The sequence below is a fragment of the Colossoma macropomum genome, unplaced genomic scaffold, assembly GCF_904425465.1.
Source record: "Colossoma macropomum unplaced genomic scaffold, Colossoma_macropomum, whole genome shotgun sequence".
Classification (NCBI taxonomy): Eukaryota; Metazoa; Chordata; class Actinopteri; order Characiformes; family Serrasalmidae; genus Colossoma; species Colossoma macropomum.
The window spans coordinates 12,657,813-12,665,133 of record NW_023494792.1 but is presented as its reverse complement, the minus strand read 5'-3'; positions in this window follow the sequence as shown (position 1 = coordinate 12,665,133).

Genomic DNA, 7,321 nt, shown 5'->3' with positions numbered 1-7,321 from the left:
ACGACACAGTGAGGTCAGTAGCACACCAGGTGTTATTCAGCTAAGCTTTCTGAATGCCACATGGTGATTTTTAAAGCCATTCGTTGACATCAGTGTTAAATAGACCAATGTACATCACAGCTGCACTAAAAACGAGTCTGCTAAGATTTTTTTCAGTTTTTTGGATTATTTGGATTAGAATTTAAAGGGCTAATATCTTATATTTTTCTTGTATTTTATTTTCCCCCCTGAAGTTTATGGTATTTGTAGTTTTATGTATAGGAAATTTTACATGACCATTTTCCAACATCTCTTTATCCCTCTGAATTAAACTGATGGCTGTTTTTTTTTACTGTGCCTTTAAGACCTGATATATGTAAGTTCTTAAACTCCTTATAACTTTACTGTGAGGGGGCAGAATTAATCAGCTGTAGGCCGAATTGAAAATTTGGTTATTTGACATCACAAAAACAATCCATTCAAAACAGACTGTTTTTGCGGTTTAGTCCCCAGAAAGCAAAAAGATGGCAAAACTGGTGGCCCACTGGCTTTTTACTCATCGTCCTCCAGGCAGCCCACTGGTGGTTGATCAGAGTATCAGACAAAATGGCACTTTCATTGCTCATTTTGCGCTTGCAGTCCAATTTATTTATTTTTCCTTCATTTTTTCATTAGAGCTAGTCATTCTTTTGTTTCACTTAATTGTTATAATAATTGTCTTTATAGTTTATTTTCCAAAATAAAAGGCTGATTTGTATTTAAAATCTGTTTGAGGAGATGAAAAATTAGTTAGTCTTTAAATATAAAAATAGTAATAATCTGGGTGGTCTGAGAGTGGCCCAGCAGTGGCATACAGTCAGTGGGGTGCCGACCTTATCAAGCCTGTGAACCGATATGTTTGCTATCTGGGTCCCCATATATGGGTCATATCAATCTTATTTAAAAAAGTGAGGAATGTTCAGTTTTCCATGATATAAGCCTTTATAGACTTAAGGAACATTTAGTGTTGTGTTTTTTGAGAAACTCCCATATTTATTTAACATTATATTTCACAATGCACCATTTGAGACCAGTTACTGTGAATACAGGAATTCCTGAAGGCTAATCATTTAGGTAGCCTTTAGGAGCAGTGTGAGGAACAATTCATAGAGAATATGCAGTGGTGTGTAGAAGAAAATTATGCCATGATTAAGGTTTTTTGACCTTAGAATGTGATGAACCTCATTCAGATATATGAACCCTATTACAAGGACCAGTACATTAACACGACCACAGTATAACAGTGGTCCTCAGCTCCAGTCATGGGAGTTTTTAACTATTCCCTTCCCCAGCACACCTGATCCAGCTCATGAAGGGCTTGATAATTAACTGATGATTGTCTCCTACGATAACTGGGAGGGGGAATTGTGACTCATCTTCTCAAAGGTCTACTTCAGCTACGGAATACTGGAAAGTTTCTATATGAATAAAGTTCACTTTACATTCACCAGCACCATTTGAGTAGGACTTTAAGTCAGGATTTGGATTTTGGATTAGCTTCAACTTTTTGAAAGGTGGTCTTAGTGGTGCTAGCAGTATATTGTGAAACTGATGCACCATAATATTGCTTTTCATTCTTAGCGATACTTTAAGTATATTTCGAGCAATATACTTGGTGGATAATGGACATTATATCAATGGCATGTTGCTCATTCTTTCAAGAGCAGGAGTTAAGTTAGTTCAACTCTCAAGTATGCCAAGCTTATGAAATCTCTCTCTATTGTTGCACATTAATATTGACTGTTACAGTAGCTGTCAGTGAGTATCAGCAGTCCTTCTGAAGAGCTCTTGGTATCTTGTATGAGCTATAGCTTGTACCTGTGTAATTAAGTTCTAAACAGTAACTGTGGGTCAATAGAAACTTGACTCATCTGTGGGAGGAAGGCCAGGCTGAAATTCTTATCTTTCTGGGTGACTCTTCAAACTCAAATGTAATCATTTGCTAATCAGTTGGACATTTATGGTGCAGCTGATGCAAATTGTAAGCCGTTCAGGGGATGGTAAATTTTTCCAATCTTGAGAATAGTGTCTTTCTGCTGAAGTGTAATGTGACATTTATATCAGGTCACCTTAATGTACACTATATGTCCAAAGGTTTGTAGACACTTGTTCATCTAGTGTTACTTCTGAAATCAAGGGCATTAGTCGGGTGCTTTCTGCAGTAACTACTTACTTGGAAAGGCTTTACGCTAGATGCTGGAACACTGCTGTGATTATCTGATTGTGTCCCACCACAACAGCATTAGTAAGGTCAGGTACTAATGTTGATTTATCAGTTCTGGATCATAAACTCCACTCTAACTCATCTGGAGCTTTGGAGGAGCTCCATCAGTCCAGAGAACCAGTTCCACTGCTTCACAGCCCCATGCTGGGGGGGCTTGATATCCCTTTAGCTGATGCTTGGCATTGGACGAGTTGACATTATGGTCATGAGTGGCTGCTCCAGAGCCTCCCATTATTTCATCAATGCTTTTCTTTAGAGATTATACAAGCTTTGTTTGAGCAATTGAACACCGGCATCAGTAATGGATGCACCTTAAAGTAGCTGAATTCACTAATTAGATGGTATGTCTACATACGTTTGTACATAAAGGTTATGGTTAAAATAGAAATGTTTTTTACATTATAAAATCAGATTATTTTATTTATTATAACTTTTTATTAATGAGTCACAATCTTTGTTTGAGGGTTTTGAATGATGGAGTTTACATACAATAGTAGGACAAACAAAGTAGTTTTGTCAGGTTCTGATTATTAGTTATTGTAACTGGAACAATTGTGATGAATTCGTTTGAGCAAGATCTCTCCAATGCTTCTATTCTTTTTGGAAATCAGTTGATTGATAAATAATCCTTGCATTCATTAATGTTATAACTGCACTTTGACATCTTCCACACCCATTGTGTGTCAGTCCTATATACCCACACACCCAGACCAATTTAGTCATGCAGTGCTGTTCTTACAGGCGCTCTGATCTCAATTGTGACTGCCTCTGGGTTGGGGCTGCTGTTGTTCATCGCACTCTGTTGGTGCTTTTTGAGGAAAAGGTAGGTGTTACAGTCACATATGGTGCTAAGCCTCACTGTAAAGGTAGTTTTTGTGTAACCTGTAATGCTGACCTTAATAGTAGCCATTTTAAACAAATGTCTCTGTTGAGTCAACAGATGACTCTAACAGGACTTGTTGACGTTTCCAAACTAATATGATAAGACACTAACACCAGAGGCTGCCATGTTACATCAAGTTCCCAAATCACAAAGCCAGACATTACAACTTCACAGCTGTTCAGAAAGTGACAGAAAATATCAGTGACTCATGCTTAGTTATGTAAAACTGACGTAGGCAGAGTGCTTGATGAAGTTCAGTTGCAATAAATGAAATAGAAGAAATGGGTGCATAAGGAATAGATGCCTATTTATTGAGTTGTGATTATTGATATATATTTTTCATTGATATATATTATTCACTGAAAAAGGATGTAATTTATTCAATTATGTTTGCTTACTATGGAAAATGTACACTCTTTTCTTAGAAAGCACACTTCTGGGGCCTGGTACTGGTACTGTTTAGGTCTCCCACTCAGTGAGATAGAATTAGGGTCATCCATCTCTGTCATGCTGCCTTAAAAATGAAGCACTTTGACTCCCAGTAACTGACACAGAGAGGTCAGCATGGCTGTGACTGACAAGCTCTCTCTGTCCAGCCCATAATTAAATCATACAGACCATTAACCTTCGAGAGCTGTGTCAGCAACATCGCGCAGACTGGTTAAAAACAAAAGCAACATGACTCCGCAAACCTAATTGCTTTGACATAATCTGACACGTAGTGTTTATTTTTTTCAATGTAAATATAAAACATATTAATAGGCACAGGATGGGCGGGCACTCTATGGTGTTCACTAAGTGGCTTACACACTGACAATAAGCTTTTCATGAGTTCACGTGTCAAAATATGTTTACAGGTCAGAGACTGAGCAAGAGAAGTTCACTGCTGATGGCTACAAGCCTACGGAGAGGAAAGAAAAGATCTCTAGAGTGTAACACAATTTTTCCTTCCCCACATCTGAAGACCTGTGCAATGGAGCATCTTCCAAATCAGGCCTTTGAAAGTACACATGGAGCCGAATTCCTGATGGACAGCATCAATCTTTCATGTTTATGTTCGTGAACTTGACTTAAGGGTTCTGGGCTGACTGTTTGCGTGTGTTTGGATCAGAGGGGAGAAGTTTGCATGGAGCGCTCTCAATTGGCCGAATTGGTTCCCTCCAGCCGCATTCCAGCATGGATTTCCCTCTTTGATTTCTTTTTGACCGAAGCCAACCGAACCTGTGAATCTACTGTCATTCTGAGTGGAGAGACAGTGGGAAACGGGTGCATTTGAATTTCACACAGTATATGTGCATTTCTTTGGGCTTAAAAGAGCCAAAGCCACTGTTTCCTACATTTACAACCAGTAGGCCGTGCGTGTCAAGGGTGCTCAACCACTGTATGATGGCAGAGCTTCACAGTCACAGTGCCGGCAGACAGTGCGGGGCAAGACGTACCAGGATAGGGGTCAGTTTGGGATGCCCTTCCTCTGTGGTTCACCCAGACCATGACATCTGTGTCTCTTCATCCAGCCAGACGTGGTGGAAAAGCACAGCCACTGTCCAAGCAGAGAGCACATTATGGTTCTCTGTTGATCCAGGGTGGCCTGAGACGGGTAGTTAGGACGGTTCCACCCTGTATTTACTATTGTGCAGCTCGGCCGATTAGAATAATGAAAGGGCACTATGCCTCATGCAAATGGAACACAATTCATTCCCACTGAACGTGGCACAGAAATGGCTCATTGTTTCTTCGCCTGCATGTGGGTTGACCTTTCACCCAACTCTCCCCAACCAATCATGAGACAAACTCCCATGCACTCCCATTGATCTTTTGAAGCAGATTGCACCTTCAGTGCTCCAAGCTAAAGCTTCTCAGAGCTCCCATAGAAAAGAGTTTGTACAAACAAGAACTGTGAAAATGATGCTGGAACTGTTGCATACATTCATATTTTATTTTCAGTAATAACGTGGCATGCTGAAAAAGTCCATGAACTCCACTGCATAATCACTACTTTCACCCATTAATTTTTTCATATATGTTGCAAAATATATTAGTATTAAAGTATTTCACATCATGTGCATGTTGTAGGTTCCTACAACCCACTGATAGATATGTGCCACGTGATGGATGGCTGTTAGATACTATCTGTATTAACCCAGTTCTTAAAATCCCACATGCATTCTTCTCATTTCAGCCCTTCAGTTTTGGAGCTTGATGTATGCACAGCCTGGAAACATACAATCCTGTGCAAAAGTTTGTGTGGTCAAATGGTGTGCTCTGTTGATTTTCTAAGTGAAAATAACACATCCTATACACAGAACACACTTCTGTTCATTTTGTTGCACAACTACTGTTTATTTGCTGATTTTAACATATTGAGGGGAAAAAAGATCAAATTTGGCCTGTGCAAAGTTTATGGCATATTTAATATTTTATGTTTTTTTTCTCAATAGGTTAAACTCACACATATACATACGTACATACATACATACATACATACATACATAAATAGTGCACTAACATCTGCAGAAAAACTGTCAAGTTAAGTTTGTTCCCTGTACATAATCTTTTCACTTAGAAAACCATCAAAGTTTGTAATCTGATGACGTGTGACATGGGCTACTGACAAAATAACAGATGGCATATTTATTTATGTAGACATTAGTTGTGTGATATGACAGTAAGAATAATTCACTAAAATGTTTTTTACACTATTATTGTGTTGTGGTTAGACATATAGACATAACAATTAAATTGTCTTTATGAACATAATGTCTCTTGAATATTTTTTTTCAAAAGCGATTATGCATACTGAAAATCTTACACAGTGCATATTCTTCTTTTTCATTAAAATTTCATAAAAAATGCTCAAAAGTCCTTTAAAATATCTAATATTTCTAATTTTGGGATTGAAATAAGAACATTAGAAAATTAAATAATGCATGTTAATACATTTGTACTTGTTTGAAATAAATGTGTCTAGCGAAAGTGTATCATTCCTTTGGCAAAATATTGTTTATTTCAAGCATTATTTCTTAAAATGAAGCAAAAGCTTTATTTATTAAAAATATTTGCCAATAGAGTAAGACACTTTCACTGTAGAAAATGATTTAAAACAAATAATAATACAATTACAGAAATAAGTGCATCTCTCTGAGTTCCCATCTAAAATGTGTAGCCTACCAAACCAAATAGGATCTTTTGATGAATCAGCTTATAAATAACAGTGATGATGAAAATCTGATAGTTCCAAACTTCTTTCTAAAGACATGACACTGCAAAGCTGAGTCTCTGTCCAGGGGAGGAAGACGTCAGTGCAGTGCTGGTTTCAGACAAGGAAATCATTACAAAACAAATTCAGGCAAACACTGTCGCAATGGATTTGTAAGCCAAGTTCACACTGGGACATCATGTCATGCTCTCAGACCTCAGCATGAACGTCATAATGAAGTACGTCACTTGCGCTGTCTGTTAATTTTCATGTTGTTTTGATTCTCTGAACACAAGGTAGCCTAATGAAGAGCTGTCCTGAGGACTATCATTCTTGCTGCCTATGTGCTGAGCGGCTTTCAAGTGCAGCGCTGGCAGCAGTCTGTCAACTTAAAGTGTGCTCTTGTGGTTTGATATAATCTACTACTGATGTCCTTCTCTTTTAAATAGGAATGGAAAGACCAGAGGTGTGGAGTGGGCATGCACAAGGGGGGCAATGGTTCTTACTGAACAAAGAGCATGATTCTGACCACATGATCCAGTCCCACGTTCACTCTTATCTGACTTTTTAGAGCCCACCCTTGGCTTCAGAAAGAGGTCAGATTCAAGTGTACTAATCCACACTTAAACTATAAATAAACACAAAGTAATGGATTGTTCATGGGGCAGCCAGCTTCCTACTACCAGCATCATGTAGAGGTATGGAGGTAAGAAGATGCTTCCATGGACCAGACAGTAAAAACTATTCAGGTGAAATGCTTAATGGAACTCTTAGTAAAACGCCTAATTCATCATTAGTATACATTAATATCATGCTTTCAGACCCCAAAGGACTCTCTCAGATTCTAAAATTGGTTTTAATAAATTCTAAACAGGGGAATTATCTGTGAGCATATACTGTTAGCTCATCACAGATAACATAAAATAATCGCTGGTTAACAATCATATGTATTTATTTTCCCCAATGAATAAAGTGGGATTTCCAGAAGGTTGTGACTAGT